We start from the raw sequence: 19,561 nt of genomic DNA, 5'->3' as shown, positions 1-19,561 counted from the left end.
GTATACCCTACGTAGTTTACTGAGAGATTATCTCCCCATTAATATAGCCACTATACAAACTTGTGTTTTCTCAACTATAACAGCCGTTTGTCATTTCAGTGAACATCAAAAAGGATGAACCTCTTTCAAATGTAAATTAATGCCAAGTACAAAAGGTAGAACAATGTCAGCTACCCAAAATTTTGCACGGAATAAAATTACTAGAATACCTTTGATAGAGTAAATGTAGTTTAAAACAAACAGTGTACACTGTACGTTATTCATTAGCTTTGCGCAGTGGCGGTACCATAGCCGATGAGGTTTATCCGAGGCGTGGTTATTTCTAGTTGAAAACTATACCCAATACCCCGCGCTGATGCCTGAAATACGGCAGCAGTCGCAATTTGTGAACGCCTCTACGGAGGCAATGATACACAATTAAATAAAGAAAAGTCGACCAAACCAACTGCTTTGAAACATATGACAAAATGCTAAAGTAGTATTCAAGTAATTTTCTTTTAGTAGGTAAATCTAATGATCAGATGACACAATTTGGCGAAACACAAATTCGCATGATCTCATTCTTTTAGGTTCAATGAGGTGCATTGAAGTACTCAACATTTTCTAGGTTGATCTCTATCATCTACATCCTCCTGACCAGTGAGTGTTGTGACTGAACATGTGAAAATGACAAACACGGTTTTGATGCATCAAATCATTATAATACAAACGATTTCATCATTTTCATCATTTTCCTCATCTGTTTTGAAGAATGAATGCCACTTTTGGTGGTTTTGAAAGATTGTAATTGACTAGGAGCATTACATCTAGGAAAATATCCGAACTTAACAGCCCCTCCCCCTTTTTAAAAAAATGAATCATTAAAATCAAAATATGAACAGTTTTTTTATATATTGCTTCAGTGCAGATTTTATCGACAAATGTACAAATTGTCGTAAACTATCGCTAAAAGATCTTAAAATTCATGTATTTCTGTCTTCTTATCCTGATATGCATGTAATATTCACCACTGGACGTTAAACACCAATCCGTCCATCCACCTGAGAGATCGTATATATGCGTATACCCTACGTAGTTTACTGAGAGATTATCTCCCCATTAATATAGCCACTATACAAACTTGTGTTTTCTCAACTATAACAGCCGTTTGTCATTTCAGTGAACATCAAAAAGGATGAACCTCTTTCAAATGTAAATTAATGCCAAGTACAAAAGGTAGAACAATGTCAGCTACCCAAAATTTTGCACGGAATAAAATTACTAGAATACCTTTGATAGAGTAAATGTAGTTTAAAACAAACAGTGTACACTGTACGTTATTCATTAGCTTTGCGCAGTGGCGGTACCATAGCCGATGAGGTTTATCCGAGGCGTGGTTATTGCTAGTTGAAAACTATACCCAATACCCCGCGCTGATGCCTGAAATACGGCAGCAGTCGCAATTTCTGAACGCCTCTACGGAGGCAATGATACACAATTAAATAAAGAAAAGTCGACCAAACCAACTGCTTTGAAACATATGACAAAATGCTAAAGTAGTATTCAAGTAATTTTCTTTTAGTAGGTAAATCTAATGATCAGATGACACAATTTGGCGAAACACAAATTCGCATGATCTCATTCTTTTAGGTTCAATGAGGTGCATTGAAGTACTCAACATTTTCTAGGTTGATCTCTATCATCTACATCCTCCTGACCAGTGAGTGTTGTGACTGAACATGTGAAAATGACAAACACGGTTTTGATGCATCAAATCATTATAATACAAACGATTTCATCATTTTCATCATTTTCCTCATCTGTTTTGAAGAATGAATGCCACTTTTGGTGGTTTTGATAGATTGTAATTGACTAGGAGCATTACATCTAGGAAAATATCCGAACTTAACAGCCCCTCCCCCTTTTTAAAAAAATGAATCATTAAAATCAAAATATGAACAGTTTTTTTATATATTGCTTCAGTGCAGATTTTATCGACAAATGTACAAATTGTCGTAAACTATCGCTAAAAGATCTTAAAATTCATGTATTTCTGTCTTCTTATCCTGATATGCATGTAATATTCACCACTGGACGTTAAACACCAATCCGTCCATCCACCTGAGAGATCGTATATATGCGTATACCCTACGTAGTTTACTGAGAGATTATCTCCCCATTAATATAGCCACTATACAAACTTGTGTTTTCTCAACTATAACAGCCGTTTGTCATTTCAGTGAACATCAAAAAGGATGAACCTCTTTCAAATGTAAATTAATGCCAAGTACAAAAGGTAGAACAATGTCAGCTACCCAAAATTTTGCACGGAATAAAATTACTAGAATACCTTTGATAGAGTAAATGTAGTTTAAAACAAACAGTGTACACTGTACGTTATTCATTCAGGCTGGTACAGGATTGGGGAAATGTTCGTAAATGTCGCCAACGTCGCCAACATTCTGAACAGTACCCGCTTCGCCAACGTCGCCAACGTCGCCAACATTTTGAACAGTACCCCTGTTCGCCAACGTCGCCAACATTCTAACCTGTACCCCTGTTCGCCAACGTCGCCAACGTCGCCAACATTCTAACCAGTACCCCTGTTCGCCAACGTCGCCAACGTCGCCAACATTCTAACCAGTACCCCTGTTCGCCAACGTCGCCAACGTCGCCAACATTCTAACCAGTACCCCTGTTCGCCAACGTCGCCAACGTCGCCAACATTCTAACCAGTACCCCTGTTCGCCAACGTCGCCAACGTCGCCAACATTCTAACCAGTACCCCTGTTCGCCAACGTCGCCAACGTCGCCAACATTCTAAACAGTACCCCTGTTCGCCAACGTCGCCAACGTCGCCAACATTCTAACCAGTACCCCTGTTCGCCAACGTCGCCAACTTCGCCAACATTCTGAACAGTACCCCTGTTCGCCAACATTCTAAACAGTTCCCCTGTTCGCCAACGTCGCCAACGTCGCCAACATTCTAACCAGTACCCCTGTTCGCCAACGTCGCCAACTTCGCCAACATTCTGAACAGTACACCTGTTCGCCAACGTCGCCAACGTCGCCAACATTCTTAACAGTAGCCCTGTTCGCCAATGTCGCCAAATCTAAACATAATTAAGGTTCGCCAACTTAAAATATATTTGATGTTATTTAAATATAACATCTTCTTAGTTTCGCTTGTGTTTGTAACAATGCATTTAATTTAAATTAAAAAAATCTCACACCAGGGTTTTCATTATCACTGACTAGTTATTACATTAACTAAATTTCATCATTGATACAAAGACATAATTCATAAATAAATCAACATGCAGACATCTTATATGTCATGTTCAGGACAATTAGGTATTTCATAAGCAACCTTTTATGGTAATATACTATACAAAACACAAAAATGTTGTCATTCCTCAAAGCTAACAAAACCTAGTTATTCAGAAGGGATATCGATATATAGATATAATCCCATAATCCTGTTCGCCAAATTCCACAACTTCCAAATGATTTTAACAAGTACCCCTGTTCTACAGTTTAAGAGTCTTTCAAACAAGTACCACCTGTTTGCCTTAAAATTGCCAACATTCAAATCATTAAAAAAAACATATACCGTAAAAATAAGAATAAATAAAAAACTCATAATGACAAATTCAATCAATACTTAGGAATATAAGGGATATATACTTGACCATCTTTTGTGAGAAAAAAAAATCATGCAAATCTAATACCATCTCTAAAAATTAATAGTTTAATCAAGTTGAACAATTGCAACCTATCCAGAAACTAAATAGTGCTACATTTTTTATAATTAAATAGCTATAGCCCATAAATAGTTTCCAAAAAGGAATACAAAAATCTTCAAAAAAGACTTACCAGCCTGCTAACAGCCATTTAAACATCATTATAAAATGTAACAAGTGCTTTTAAAATAAAAAGCAGTAACTCAACAGTGAAAATCAGGTCAATGACATGTACATATGACAGACATTTATAACTTCGTAACATTATATATCTGCATAAAAAAAAATGTAAAAAGCATTCAATTCTTTAACTTTAAAATAACTATAGGCTCTAAAGAGCCTGTGTTGTTGACCTTAGTCTAAGTGCATATTCTACAGAGGACACATACTCTCCAACATTGCTCTTGTCAGATTATCTCAATTCATTACAGTTAATAACTAAATAATAGACAAAATTGCATTTTACACTGTGTTATTTTTTTTACCATGTCTGCCATCTTCATTGGCAGGCGGACAGGGTCAGAGTACATATTTTACAAAAAAAATACATACTCCAATTATTATTGTAGCCATGTCTGGTAAAATTTTACCTACAAGTTTCAGATTATATTTTTGTTAAAGTAAACCATGTAAATAGACAATTTTAAATGAACATTTTGTATAAATTCAATTTATATTCAACTAAAGATTTCTTGCTGTTGTGCAATACACTGTGCTGTTGCGCAATACTAAGTATGCTGTTGGGCAATACTTAGTAAATCTTTTGTCAGTTTGACACATTCCCCATTTCCTTTCTCAATTTTATTTAATAACTTCTCAATGTTTCATCAAAAATTTATAAAAAAAACTAAAGGGAGGTTATCTTAATAAATAAAAATAAGTCATCAATTCTTAATAAAAACTGCTTTAAGCACTGTAAGGATATTGTCCAAACTCGGAAGCGTAAAATCTTCAATTTATAAAAACCAAAAGAAAGCTTACAACAATATAGATATAAACAATTTAAATTGACATCTTTAAGTTACTGTCCGAAAACTGGAAAATCCCCCTTTTTTTTATAGAATTAAACCCCATAAATCAAAAAAGGTATACATGTAGTATAAAATTTATAAAAATCAAAAGGAAGCTCATGTAAATAGAATTAAACAATTCACCACAGTTTCTTGCAAGTTGGTGAAATTATTTTTAAGGTTATTGTCTGTAAACTGGAGAATCTCCCCTTTTTTAATAAATAAAAGTAGGAAACGGTAAATCCAGTATATCATTATAAAAAGAAAAGCAACTCACGTCAATAGATATAAACAATTTACCAAAGTTTTATGCATATTAGTTAAAGCGTTTTTCAGTTAATGTCCAACATGTTAAAAACGAACGAACACACAGACGGACAAACTTTCAATGATAAACCATAATACGTCAGTCAGGAGTAATACTTGTACAAGTTATTTTTAATTACTTGCAGAAGTAATATTAATTTAAATATATTTTAAAAATAATATTGGCTGAGTTATGTCCCTTAAACATTCAGATTTTTTAACTTTTGAAAGTAAAAAAGTCATCCTATCTTCTTTTATTAAATTTTTATAATTTCTTTGCTGTAATAGAATTTTAAATTATCTGCCCTTTGCAGATGTCTTTACTAATCATTTAAGTGTAATTTAATAGACAATGAAAATCTCATTTGTCTGTTATCTTCAGAACACTGCTCATTTACAAGCTTCCAAGGAGCAATTTTTGAAGGCCTTGCGCAATTACTAAGATCTTTGCGCAATCAGTTTCTTTGTTGAACTAATGAGATGAAACATTGAACTCTAATAAAAAAAAAATCAGTAAACCAGGGAAAAATCATGAAAGGCAAAATTTACATCTCAAAACTTAATGACTTTTGTGGGATTGTAAGAAAAATTTACTTATACAAGTAAATTTTTAAGAAAATTAAGGGGAGATTATTCAAAAATTATTTATTTACTTATTTTTTTTACTTCTCCAAGTAAATAAAAATAAATTGTACAAGTAGTACCCCTGACTGTAAACGGGCATACAACAAGCATTCTGTGAGTATTGCATGGCAATGCAAAATCCCCTACAAATTAAAAAATTCATTGTATTGGAACAAAATTGTAACTTGATTTATAACTTGTCATTGTAAACATTAAAACAAATATCAAATCAATGTATTTAAGCATGACAAAAAAAGTGTTTAAAACTGATTATTTCAGATAATTTTCTAATCCCAACAACCATTACTCTGCACAAAATTATCAGACCAAATAAAAAATTTAAACTTGAACTGTTACTTGTTATGATAAATTTATATACTAATTATCAAATCCATATATTCAAGAATGACAAAAAAGGTGAGGAAAACTGATTATTTTAGTGAATTTTCAAAAGTAAAAGGACCATAACTCTGCCCAAAATCATTACACTGCAACAAAATTCAAACTTCTTTGTAACTTGCAATGATAAAATAAAAAACCAAACATCAAATTAATATCTTCAAAAAAATGCTTATTTGGACCCCTTTTTAGGACCTTAATTCCTAAACTGTTTGGAACATAACCCCCAAAATCAATCCCAACTTTACTTTTCAAGTTTCCATCCTTGAGTTTAAATTTCATACAGATCAATTCACTTAAACTAAAGTTATGTACGGAAATTAACTATTCCTACTCATAATTTTTCTTTATTAAAGTTTTTATCTATGTACATGTTGTACATTTATGACAAATGTTAAGGTACATTGTAATACATTAAAAGGTAACAAGAATTAAGTTGTAAAATTTAATTAACATCAAATTGGGTTTCGTGTTTTCAGGCATTTATAACCATCAACATTCTATGCCTACTTTCATATTTATAAAGTACCATAATTCTTAAACAGAAAAATAAATATATTACAAATATTTAAATTGATCACTATTTTGTAATGCAGTAACAATGGTTAAAGCATATCAATAAACATAATAAAAGCATTGGCTTATAAGTTCATTAGTAAATTGCATAAAAACAACATAAAGTGCAAATTTCCAATCTATAAAGAACTATAAGTCAAAAATAAAAATTGTCAAAATTTCAATGCATATATTGAACTTTACCATGTTTACTATTGTATTATTACTAGAATTAATACCACCATTGTTTTCCTATATATTTATGATATCAGTCTTTGTTAATTTTGTTTTTTTTTAAAGTGTGCATAATTTATTTGTGTCAACATATTCAAATAAAAAAATACTAGATATGAATAAAGTTTTATCCTGTCCAGTAAATCAGCAAAATTTCACATAAGATTTCATTGTATTTAAAAAAAAAATCACCATCACTGCACAAAGCTGGAAGAGTGGAGGTAAACAAATTTTCTCCTGTTTACAAGCTTTTAAAATTAATTTAACCATGTATCCTCAAATTTCAAAAACATTTTATAATTTTATAAAAAAACTAAATAAAAATAAAATAGTGCTATAAAACTCCCAAGATATAAGTTAAAAAAAAATTCTTAAATGAAAAGCAGGTTTATCTTGACATCATATGCATATATAACTGTCAAATTCAAGAAAACATATATTTCTATCCTTTTTTTAACTTTATATCAAACAGGATGTCATAGACATGATTGATAGAAGAAGATGTGGTATCAGTTACAATGACACAACTTTCCATCCAAGTCACAATTCATAAAAGTAAACCATTATAGGTAAAAGTACGGTTGTCAACACGGAGCCTTGGCTCACACTAAACAGCAAGCTATAAAGGGCCCCAAAAATTACTAGTGAAAAAAACAATCAAACAGGAAAACTAATGGTCTAATCTACATAAAAAACGAGAAACACTTATGAACCACATAAACAAACGACAATTACTGAACATCAGATTAAAATCAAAATCAAAATCATGCGGGTAATGATAAAAATTAAAATATAGTGTAGACCAATGAATACACATGTAATCAAATATTTGTTTTATAATTTCATCTCCATTAAAACACCATAACATGATACAATTAAAAACCAATTGTTCAGAGAACAATTGAAGGTCTTTCCACCAGCAAGAATCTATTTAAAAATGAAAATATTAAAATTTGATTTTAAATGTCAGTTTCAGTATCAAATGACAGCTTATTCTACGCTGACTCCAAAAATATATGGTTTCTATATAGAAAAATATATAAAAAAGGGAGATAATCTTTTACTTCCGGTTTAAAAGTTTGATAGTTTACTTGACACTGATTCCAAAAATATATGGTTCTATATACTTTTACATTGATTTAGTACAAAAAATAGCTACTTCTGGTTGACAAAATGTCACTTCCAGTTGTTTTTTTAAAGGTCACATTGCTTACAACCTAATGCAAAAAGTCCCATGGCTTTATCATGTGTACATATGAGGTAAAAGCAAAGGTCAAAATCTAGTGTTAAATAAGCATATGACCTTGAGCTCAATTTCAAGGTCATAAAACCAAGGACCTCATATAAAAAGACTCTAGTCCTCTACTTTATATTGTTAATGAGTTATATTACCATACAGCTGTACGTATGATATTAGATATAAAAAGGGGGAAAACTCAAATGTCTATGTTCCAGACCGTATGAGTATTTGGACCGTACCCGTACGGTCTGGACCGTATGCGTACTTTTTCAAAATACTCATACGGTCGGACCGTCACGTACGGTCTGACTGATATTAGGAAGTTGGTCAAGTGTATTAGATACAAATGCATATAGCAGATCAACATAACTTAACGCTCAAATTAATATAAAAAAGTTCAATGGTAATTGAAATAAAAACTTTATATTTTAACTATTTCAAAAATTCACGCTAATTAAATCTGTTAATCTCTTGTATTTAGCATGTCGATCAGTAATACATTTAGTTCTGATCACTGAAATCGAAGATATCGTAAGTAAACATAATGTGGAAGGACAATTGTTTTAGAATATTTAGCAACTTTACAAAAAAATGCAAATGCAAAGGAACATGCATGAACTGCAAACATGTAAACGAAAACAATATTACGTTACTTGTGGTAGCAAGTGCCACCTTGGGCGAGAGTACCAAAACAGGATTCAGATATACAATTAAACAAATATTTAATTTCAATTGTTCGTTTGTTCATTTTATCTATCTACTAGTAATTGTAATAATAGCAATTTGTAAAACTAAAAATAAAGATTGTGATAAATGTTTGTTTAAATTTAAACCATATGATCCAATAACATGTATGGTCAGCTCGTACTGGACCATACGCGTATACTCATACGGTCCGACCGTGCGCGTATAGTCGGACCTAACGAGTATACGTATACGGTCCGGACCTTACGCGTACGGTCCAAATACTCATATGGTCTGGAACATCTATGTACCCTTTCGACTAAGATTTATGTGTTACGACATGTCGTAACTAACAATTTTGTGAAAATATTTTGTCGATATCTCATGATTTCTGAAAATAAGAGATAACAAGCCAAAATCAAAATTTTAATCATGACCTTGACCTTTGACCTTTACCTCATTTTCTTTTTTTGGGACCAAGGACCTCAAATCAAAAGACCCTAGGCCTCTAACACTTATGGTTTTCCAGTTAAAAATGCATATCACTTATATCAAATATAAAAGGGGAAATAACTCTCATATGGAGTCTCCGGATAGCTTCGGTCAAAATTAATCAAATCATCCTGAGGATATAACGAGCAATTTGGTAAAATAAATATGGTTGCGAATATTAAGCGATAACAAGAAAAACAGTGTTTGGGGAGATAACTCTTATATGAGAAAGTGTTCGGTTAAGCAGGGTCAGTTTCAAAAGCGTATAAACTGTTCGATATGATATTCCAAAAATCTAAGCGACATCTTGCGAAACAAAAAAACAGCGAAGGAAAAAAATTAGCCGGAAAAAAATAATAATAATCAGAAGAAAACCAATAGGTCTTTCCACGGAAAAGTGGAAAGACCTAATAAATGTGTTTAAAATTATAAACACCATTTATGTTTCTATATATGCCTTCATTTTAACTTATAAGTTCTCTAAGTTTCTATCCTTCAAAACTATAACTTTTACTCTATAAATCATGCTAAAAAATATAAGTTTTAGTGTAAATGTAACGGTTTATTTCTTCCTCTGTGATATGTTATCCTGAGGATAATTTGTCCGGGTAATTTTTTTCCAGGCATAGTATTTCACAGGTTGATTTTTTCCAGAGGAGTGAAAATCTATCTGTGTTATGCGGATAGTATGTACTGGTATATATTTGCCGTACTATATTTCACAGAACCGTGTAAAATAGAGTTCCATTAACTACTATGTAAGTTATTCACAATCAATATATACCCGACTATAATTATAAAATATCACAAAGGTAGACCAAATTTGCATAATTTATCAAAGGGAGGTAATTGTGAGCTATTAAAATTTTAAAGATATTAATATAATATATTTCTAAATCTATTTTATAGTGAAATTTTTCATTGAATCTTATTTTTTATATATTCATTTATATTAAAAGATAACTTACAACTTGATTTAATAAGACAGATAACATTTCACAGGTAAAAACTATCCAGCTGTTAAACATGCTTTTGTTCCAATATATTGTTCTGCTATGATTTATCTGATTTCCATATAATCAACAACTACATCTCTGTCCCCAGACAAAACTATTTATATAGTTAAAAATATCATCATAAGCAAATTCTTCTATTACTGTTTACAGTAGTAATGCAACTATATTTCTACCTTACTTTTAAATTTATATTTGTACTAAGATCTGAAAACAATTCACTTTTACATGTATTTCACTAACCTTATTTAATCATGATATTATTTTTACAATTACGATCTTTGAAATTACTTCTGGTTTTCTTCCTTATGTTCATGAAATTTTTTCAAGGATAATTTGTGAAATTATTTCTCATTATAATACATTTTTTTTTAACAATTTCGCTTTATTTTAAATACACTATTATTATTTCATAGTATTTTTAAAGGATAAGTTTTTTCTAATAACTATTCTTTAAGTTAACTACCCAGATAGAATTTCACAGCAGAGGAAAAAATATCCCAGGAAAATATTTTCCTCCGGATAAAAAAATAAGAACAACTACTGTGACATTTTTTCCACCGGATCAAATTTCACCCGAATATAATTTTGCTTTACATAATATCATTTACCCTTAAAAAGAGTAATATATCACAATTCTTTAACTGTTTCCCCCATTTTACTAAACTTAGTCTTAATTCTTATGTATATTAAGTTGTTATACTTAGTAGCTCTGACACTATCAGTAACTACACCTGTCCACTGTGAATCATAACTGACAATGACTGATCATATAAATATTAACTTTTTTGAAGAAATCATTGAAAAAATAATTTTCTGTTCAATAAAATAAGGGAAATTTATAAATAATTGTGAAAAGATCATAGGCGGATCCAGGGGGGGGGGGGGGGGGGGGGGGGGGGGGGGGGGGGGGGGGGGGGCGGGTCCCCCCTTTTGTGGAAAAAATTTGGTTGATTATATAGGGAATCATTGAAGCATGACTGGAGCGGGCCCCCCTTAGGTCATCCAACGGGCCCCCCTTAGGAAAAGTTCTGGATCCGCCACTGAAGATTAAAGATTAAACCTCATGTTTCAAGGCTAGTTTAAAAGCCAAAAAATACTAGCAAAATAAGAAAAGAAATAAATAATAATTTTAAAACAAAAACATTAATTTATTTTATATTAACCAGTTTACTGTCGTCAAGGGGGGTGGGGGTTTTAAATTGACAAACTATGCATTAAAATGGGAACATTTAGTTGGACCCTCCCCCTTTTATCCTAGGTTGGCAACCCCAGTCTTCAAGCTTAACCACAAGTCCTACGGCATTGGTTGTAAAATTGCTCTCAGGCTTGTAAAATTCTATCTACAAGCCAACAGAATCCGACTAAAATTTTCAAAAAATTGAGTGTCTGGCTTGTGGACTCAAAAGTTAAGCGTGAACAGGTGAAGGCTGGAACCCCCCTTTTAAAAATGTCTCATTTCGTCCCTGAGTGGTCTGATAGTATGATAGTAATAGTAGTAAAAAGGAATATTCTTATAAGTTAAAACATGCTAAAAACACTAACTTCATGTTTTTGACCATACAGTTAAATCAGTCTTATTGTACATGTATGGCAGTGAAATATGGGGTGACATTAACTTTCACAAACTAAACACTCAAGGGGATAACTATTTCAAAAAAACTATGTGGAGACCTGGCAGTAGAGAACGCTCATTTAAGCTTTTGTAAATTTATACTTGGAGTAAGTAAAAAAGCAACAAATATTGCAGTTATGGGTGAACTGGGCAGATATACTCTATTTTTGAAGGTTTTATTAAGTTAAAAAATCTATTTATGAAAAAAGATGCAATCAAAATATGATTCAATATGGCAAACTGAGCTTAATAATGATTTCAGAGGCAATAAATTATATGGTAACAAGCTTAGAACTTATAGACTTTTTAAAAGCAGATTTTGCTTAGAAAATTACCTTTTGCAGGAAAATTTTAGATATAGACATTATTTAACGAAATTCCGTATCAGTGCTCACGATTTAGAAATTGAGAGGGGAAGGTACAAAAATCTAACAGTGTCAGAACGTATCTGTAAATTGTGTGGTACTGAGGTTGAGGATGAAATTCATTTTCTTCTTCAGTGTCAAAAACATTCAAATATTCGTTTCAACTTTTTAAATAAAATAAAACTACGGTTTAAAAATTTTATTGGTTTGGATATTAAATCACAATTTATTTGGCTAATGTCCTCTGAAGATATTTTCATACTCCAGAAACTCAGAGAATTGTTGGAAAATTTATCCTCATATAGGAAAGTTTCCTTAAATGATATATATATATATAGTAATGTCCAGTGACCCCCCCTTTTTTAACCTAGTTAATATTATTAAACACTGTGCTTGTTGTATTCTTCTACTTGTCTTAATAAATTTTTTTTTTTTTTTTTTTTATAACATTGTGTCTTAATCATAATCACTTGTAATCATTTGTATGTAATTAATCTTGATTGTTCTGCTCCTTGTAGGCGCTTAGATTAGCAATAAAATATATTTGAATTTGAATTTGCTGGTCATGGATATTCGCAAATAATTTAAATTAAAAATACAGTATGTGTCAATGTGATCACCTTTGTACTCAAATTTAATTCAATTTTTTAGTAGGTATTTAATGTTTGAAACTTACAAAAATAACTTAAGGGACATACTGTACATGTATACCATTTCACAGCATTATAATGTTCTATAGCATCAACATGACCAAGTAAGACTCAATAAAAAGTTAGCGGTCAATTTCCAGGAAAAGTTAGAGAAAACGGATGTTGACAACTTGTGTATTTCCAGAGACAAGGACGGATACATAAGGCCAAAATCCGAATTTAATTTTTCACCATAAAGTTATAATAATATATTTATATCTAAATTTAATGTTTTCAAACATGCTAAACAAAACATAAAAAATATTTTTTGCAAACTGTGCAAACAGTAAATGAAAAATAATGTTAGTGAATATAAAAAGATACAAAAATAAATGTTGGCGAACTTGGCTAAGTTGGCAAACTTAAGTAAGTTGGCCAACATTAAATTTAAAACAATGTTGGCGAACTTGGTAAACAATAATTATTATGATATGTTAAGGTTGGCGAACAATGAAGTTGACGCACACTTGGCGAACATTAAATGTTAGTGAACAGTACAGGTTTCGTAAAGGTTGGCAATGATAGCGACACTGGTGAACAGTAATGTTTTCCTGAATGTTGGCGACATTGGCGAACAGTCATTAGTAATGATTTCGTAAATGTTAACGACGTTTGCGACATTAACGAATAGTAATGAGTTTGTAAATGTTGGCGACGTTGGCGATGTTGGCGAACAGTATTGATTTCATAAATGCTGGTAACGTTGGCGACGTTGGCGACATTGGCGAACAGTAATGAGTTTGTAAATGTTGGCGACATTGGCGACGTTGGCGAACAGTATTGATTTCATAAATGTTGGCGACGTTGGCGAACAGTAATGAGTTTGTAAATGTTGGCGACGTTGGCGACGTTGGCGAACAGTATTGATTTCATAAATGTTGGCGACGTTGGCGACGTTGGCGAACAGTAATGAGTTTGTAAATGTTGGCGACGTTGGCGACGTTGGCGAACAGTATTGATTTCATAAATGTTGGCGACGTTGGCGACGTTGGCGAACAGTATTGATTTCATAAATGTTGGCGACGTTGGCGACGTTGGCGAACAGTAATGATTTCGTAAATGTTGGCGACGTTGGCGACGTTAGCGAACATTTACACAATCCTGTACCAGAATGTATTCATTAGCTTTGCGCAGTGGCGGTACCATAGCCGATGAGGTTTATCCGAGGCGTGGTTATTGCTAGTTGAAAACTATACCCAATACCCCGCGCTGATGCCTGAAATACGGCAGCAGTCGCAATTTCTGAACGCCTCTACGGAGGCAATGATACACAATTAAATAAAGAAAAGTCGACCAAACCAACTGCTTTGAAACATATGACAAAATGCTAAAGTAGTATTCAAGTAATTTTCTTTTAGTAGGTAAATCTAATGATCAGATGACACAATTTGGCGAAACACAAATTCGCATGATCTCATTCTTTTAGGTTCAATGAGGTGCATTGAAGTACTCAACATTTTCTAGGTTGATCTCTATCATCTACATCCTCCTGACCAGTGAGTGTTGTGACTGAACATGTGAAAATGACAAACACGGTTTTGATGCATCAAATCATTATAATACAAACGATTTCATCATTTTCATCATTTTCCTCATCTGTTTTGAAGAATGAATGCCACTTTTGGTGGTTTTGATAGATTGTAATTGACTAGGAGCATTACATCTAGGAAAATATCCGAACTTAACAGCCCCTCCCCCTTTTTAAAAAAATGAATCATTAAAATCAAAATATGAACAGTTTTTTTTATATATTGCTTCAGTGCAGATTTTATCGACAAATGTACAAATTGTCGTAAACTATCGCTAAAAGATCTTAAAATTCATGTATTTCTGTCTTCTTATCCTGATATGCATGTAATATTCACCACTGGACGTTAAACACCAATCCGTCCATCCACCTGAGAGATCGTATATATGCGTATACCCTACGTAGTTTACTGAGAGATTATCTCCCCATTAATATAGCCACTATACAAACTTGTGTTTTCTCAACTATAACAGCCGTTTGTCATTTCAGTGAACATCAAAAAGGATGAACCTCTTTCAAATGTAAATTAATGCCAAGTACAAAAGGTAGAACAATGTCAGCTACCCAAAATTTTGCACGGAATAAAATTACTAGAATACCTTTGATAGAGTAAATGTAGTTTAAAACAAACAGTGTACACTGTACGTTATTCATTAGCTTTGCGCAGTGGCGGTACCATAGCCGATGAGGTTTATCCGAGGCGTGGTTATTGCTAGTTGAAAACTATACCCAATACCCCGCGCTGATGCCTGAAATACGGCAGCAGTCGCAATTTCTGAACGCCTCTACGGAGGCAATGATACACAATTAAATAAAGAAAAGTCGACCAAACCAACTGCTTTGAAACATATGACAAAATGCTAAAGTAGTATTCAAGTAATTTTCTTTTACTAGGTAAATCTAATGATCAGATGACACAATTTGGCGAAACACAAATTCGCATGATCTCATTCTTTTAGGTTCAATGAGGTGCATTGAAGTACTCAACATTTTCTAGGTTGATCTCTATCATCTACATCCTCCTGACCAGTGAGTGTTGTGACTGAACATGTGAAAATGACAAACACGGTTTTGATGCATCAAATCATTATAATACAAACGATTTCATCATTTTCATCATTTTCCTCATCTGTTTTGAAGAATGAATGCCACTTTTGGTGGTTTTGATAGATTGTAATTGACTAGGAGCATTACATCTAGGAAAATATCCGAACTTAACAGCCCCTCCCCCTTTTTAAAAAAATGAATCATTAAAATCAAAATATGAACAGTTTTTTTATATATTGCTTCAGTGCAGATTTTATCGACAAATGTACAAATTGTCGTAAACTATCGCTAAAAGATCTTAAAATTCATGTATTTCTGTCTTCTTATCCTGATATGCATGTAATATTCACCACTGGACGTTAAACACCAATCCGTCCATCCACCTGAGAGATCGTATATATGCGTATACCCTACGTAGTTTACTGAGAGATTATCTCCCCATTAATATAGCCACTATACAAACTTGTGTTTTCTCAACTATAACAGCCGTTTGTCATTTCAGTGAACATCAAAAAGGATGAACCTCTTTCAAATGTAAATTAATGCCAAGTACAAAAGGTAGAACAATGTCAGCTACCCAAAATTTTGCACGGAATAAAATTACTAGAATACCTTTGATAGAGTAAATGTAGTTTAAAACAAACAGTGTACACTGTACGTTATTCATTAGCTTTGCGCAGTGGCGGTACCATAGCCGATGAGGTTTATCCGAGGCGTGGTTATTGCTAGTTGAAAACTATACCCAATACCCCGCGCTGATGCCTGAAATACGGCAGCAGTCGCAATTTCTGAACGCCTTTACGGAGGCAATGATACACAATTAAATAAAGAAAAGTCGACCAAACCAACTGCTTTGAAACATATGACAAAATGCTAAAGTAGTATTCAAGTAATTTTCTTTTAGTAGGTAAATCTAATGATCAGATGACACAATTTGGCGAAACACAAATTCGCATGATCTCATTCTTTTAGGTTCAATGAGGTGCATTGAAGTACTCAACATTTTCTAGGTTGATCTCTATCATCTACATCCTCCTGACCAGTGAGTGTTGTGACTGAACATGTGAAAATGACAAACACGGTTTTGATGCATCAAATCATTATAATACAAACGATTTCATCATTTTCATCATTTTCCTCATCTGTTTTGAAGAATGAATGCCACTTTTGGTGGTTTTGATAGATTGTAATTGACTAGGAGCATTACATCTAGGAAAATATCCGAACTTAACAGCCCCTCCCCCTTTTTAAAAAAATGAATCATTAAAATCAAAATATGAACAGTTTTTTTATATATTGCTTCAGTGCAGATTTTATCGACAAATGTACAAATTGTCGTAAACTATCGCTAAAAGATCTTAAAATTCATGTATTTCTGTCTTCTTATCCTGATATGCATGTAATATTCACCACTGGACGTTAAACACCAATCCGTCCATCCACCTGAGAGATCGTATATATGCGTATACCCTACGTAGTTTACTGAGAGATTATCTCCCCATTAATATAGCCACTATACAAACTTGTGTTTTCTCAACTATAACAGCCGTTTGTCATTTCAGTGAACATCAAAAAGGATGAACCTCTTTCAAATGTAAATTAATGCCAAGTACAAAAGGTAGAACAATGTCAGCTACCCAAAATTTTGCACGGAATAAAATTACTAGAATACCTTTGATAGAGTAAATGTAGTTTAAAACAAACAGTGTACACTGTACGTTATTCATTAGCTTCGCGCAGTGGCGGTACCATAGCCGATGAGGTTTATCCGAGGCGTGGTTATTGCTAGTTGAAAACTATACCCAATACCCCGCGCTGATGCCTGAAATACGGCAGCAGTCGCAATTTCTGAACGCCTCTACGGAGGCAATGATACACAATTAAATAAAAAAAAGTCGACCAAACCAACTGCTTTGAAACATATGACAAAATGCTAAAGTAGTATTCAAGTAATTTTCTTTTAGTAGGTAAATCTAATGATCAGATGACACAATTTGGCGAAACACAAATTCGCATGATCTCATTCTTTTAGGTTCAATGAGGTGCATTGAAGTACTCAACATTTTCTAGGTTGATCTCTATCATCTACATCCTCCTGACCAGTGAGTGTTGTGACTGAACATGTGAAAATGACAAACACGGTTTTGATGCATCAAATCATTATAATACAAACGATTTCATCATTTTCATCATTTTCCTCATCTGTTTTGAAGAATGAATGCCACTTTTGGTGGTTTTGATAGATTGTAATTGACTAGGAGCATTACATCTAGGAAAATATCCGAACTTAACAGCCCCTCCCCCTTTTTAAAAAAATGAATCATTAAAATCAAAATATGAACAGTTTTTTTTATATATTGCTTCAGTGCAGATTTTATCGACAAATGTACAAATTGTCGTAAACTATCGCTAAAAGATCTTAAAATTCATGTATTTCTGTCTTCTTATCCTGATATGCATGTAATATTCACCACTGGACGTTAAACACCAATCCGTCCATCCACCTGAGAGATCGTATATATGCGTATACCCTACGTAGTTTACTGAGAGATTATCTCCCCATTAATATAGCCACTATACAAACTTGTGTTTTCTCAACTATAACAGCCGTTTGTCATTTCAGTGAACATCAAAAAGGATGAACCTCTTTCAAATGTAAATTAATGCCAAGTACAAAAGGTAGAACAATGTCAGCTACCCAAAATTTTGCACGGAATAAAATTACTAGAATACCTTTGATAGAGTAAATGTAGTTTAAAACAAACAGTGTACACTGTACGTTATTCATTAGCTTTGCGCAGTGGCGGTACCATAGCCGATGAGGTTTATCCGAGGCGTGGTTATTGCTAGTTGAAAACTATACCCAATACCCCGCGCTGATGCCTGAAATACGGCAGCAGTCGCAATTTCTGAACGCCTCTACGGAGGCAATGATACACAATTAAATAAAGAAAAGTCGACCAAACCAACTGCTTTGAAACATATGACAAAATGCTAAAGTAGTATTCAAGTAATTTTCTTTTAGTAGGTAAATCTAATGATCAGATGACACAATTTGGCGAAACACAAATTCGCATGATCTCATTCTTTTAGGTTCAATGAGGTGCATTGAAGTACTCAACATTTTCTAGGTTGATCTCTATCATCTACATCCTCCTGACCAGTGAGTGTTGTGACTGAACATGTGAAAATGACAAACACGGTTTTGATGCATCAAATCATTATAATACAAACGATTTCATCATTTTCATCATTTTCCTCATCTGTTTTGAAGAATGAATGCCACTTTTGGTGGTTTTGATAGATTGTAATTGACTAGGAGCATTACATCTAGGAAAATATCCGAACTTAACAGCCCCTCCCCCTTTTTAAAAAAATGAATCATTAAAATCAAAATATGAACAGTTTTTTTTATATATTGCTTCAGTGCAGATTTTATCGACAAATGTACAAATTGTCGTAAACTATCGCTAAAAGATCTTAAAATTCATGTATTTCTGTCTTCTTATCCTGATATGCATGTAATATTCACCACTGGACGTTAAACACCAATCCGTCCATCCACCTGAGAGATCGTATATATGCGTATACCCTACGTAGTTTACTGAGAGATTATCTCCCCATTAATATAGCCACTATACAAACTTGTGTTTTCTCAACTATAACAGCCGTTTGTCATTTCAGTGAACATCAAAAAGGATGAACCTCTTTCAAATGTAAATTAATGCCAAGTACAAAAGGTAGAACAATGTCAGCTACCCAAAATTTTGCACGGAATAAAATTACTAGAATACCTTTGATAGAGTAAATGTAGTTTAAAACAAACAGTGTACACTGTACGTTATTCATTAGCTTTGCGCAGTGGCGATACCATAGCCGATGAGGTTTATCCGAGGCGTGGTTATTGCTAGTTGAAAACTATACCCAATACCCCGCGCTGATGCCTGAAATACGGCAGCAGTCGCAATTTCTGAACGCCTCTACGGAGGCAATGATACACAATTAAATAAAGAAAAGTCGACCAAACCAACTGCTTTG

At 33.2% G+C, this 19,561-nt stretch overlaps 8 non-coding genes across 8 annotated transcripts; all 8 read left to right on the top strand.

Annotated features, from left to right (window-relative positions):
- Positions 1 to 265: 265 nt before the first annotated feature.
- LOC139525634 (U4 spliceosomal RNA) lies at positions 266 to 404 on the top strand. Its single transcript, XR_011664964.1, has one exon. It is a non-coding gene; the product is annotated as a U4 spliceosomal RNA (small nuclear RNA).
- Positions 405 to 1,325: 921 nt separating this feature from the next.
- On the top strand, positions 1,326 to 1,464 carry LOC139525681 (U4 spliceosomal RNA). Its single transcript, XR_011665011.1, has one exon. It is a non-coding gene; the product is annotated as a U4 spliceosomal RNA (small nuclear RNA).
- A 12,606-nt stretch (positions 1,465 to 14,070) lies between these two features.
- On the top strand, positions 14,071 to 14,209 carry LOC139525680 (U4 spliceosomal RNA). Its single transcript, XR_011665010.1, has one exon. It is a non-coding gene; the product is annotated as a U4 spliceosomal RNA (small nuclear RNA).
- A 922-nt stretch (positions 14,210 to 15,131) lies between these two features.
- On the top strand, positions 15,132 to 15,270 carry LOC139525679 (U4 spliceosomal RNA). Its single transcript, XR_011665009.1, has one exon. It is a non-coding gene; the product is annotated as a U4 spliceosomal RNA (small nuclear RNA).
- A 921-nt stretch (positions 15,271 to 16,191) lies between these two features.
- Positions 16,192 to 16,330, top strand: LOC139525629 (U4 spliceosomal RNA). The gene has a single exon (XR_011664960.1). It is a non-coding gene; the product is annotated as a U4 spliceosomal RNA (small nuclear RNA).
- A 921-nt stretch (positions 16,331 to 17,251) lies between these two features.
- Positions 17,252 to 17,390, top strand: LOC139525630 (U4 spliceosomal RNA). The gene has a single exon (XR_011664961.1). It is a non-coding gene; the product is annotated as a U4 spliceosomal RNA (small nuclear RNA).
- Positions 17,391 to 18,312: 922 nt separating this feature from the next.
- LOC139525678 (U4 spliceosomal RNA) lies at positions 18,313 to 18,451 on the top strand. The gene has a single exon (XR_011665008.1). It is a non-coding gene; the product is annotated as a U4 spliceosomal RNA (small nuclear RNA).
- Positions 18,452 to 19,373: 922 nt separating this feature from the next.
- LOC139525603 (U4 spliceosomal RNA) lies at positions 19,374 to 19,512 on the top strand. The gene has a single exon (XR_011664935.1). It is a non-coding gene; the product is annotated as a U4 spliceosomal RNA (small nuclear RNA).
- The last annotated feature ends 49 nt before the right edge of the window (positions 19,513 to 19,561 follow it).

The sequence above is a fragment of the Mytilus edulis genome, chromosome 5 (genome assembly GCF_963676685.1).
Source record: "Mytilus edulis chromosome 5, xbMytEdul2.2, whole genome shotgun sequence".
NCBI classification, from domain to species: Eukaryota; Metazoa; Mollusca; class Bivalvia; order Mytilida; family Mytilidae; genus Mytilus; species Mytilus edulis.
Note: the sequence above shows the minus strand (reverse complement) of the source record. Positions and strands in the feature narration are given on the sequence as shown.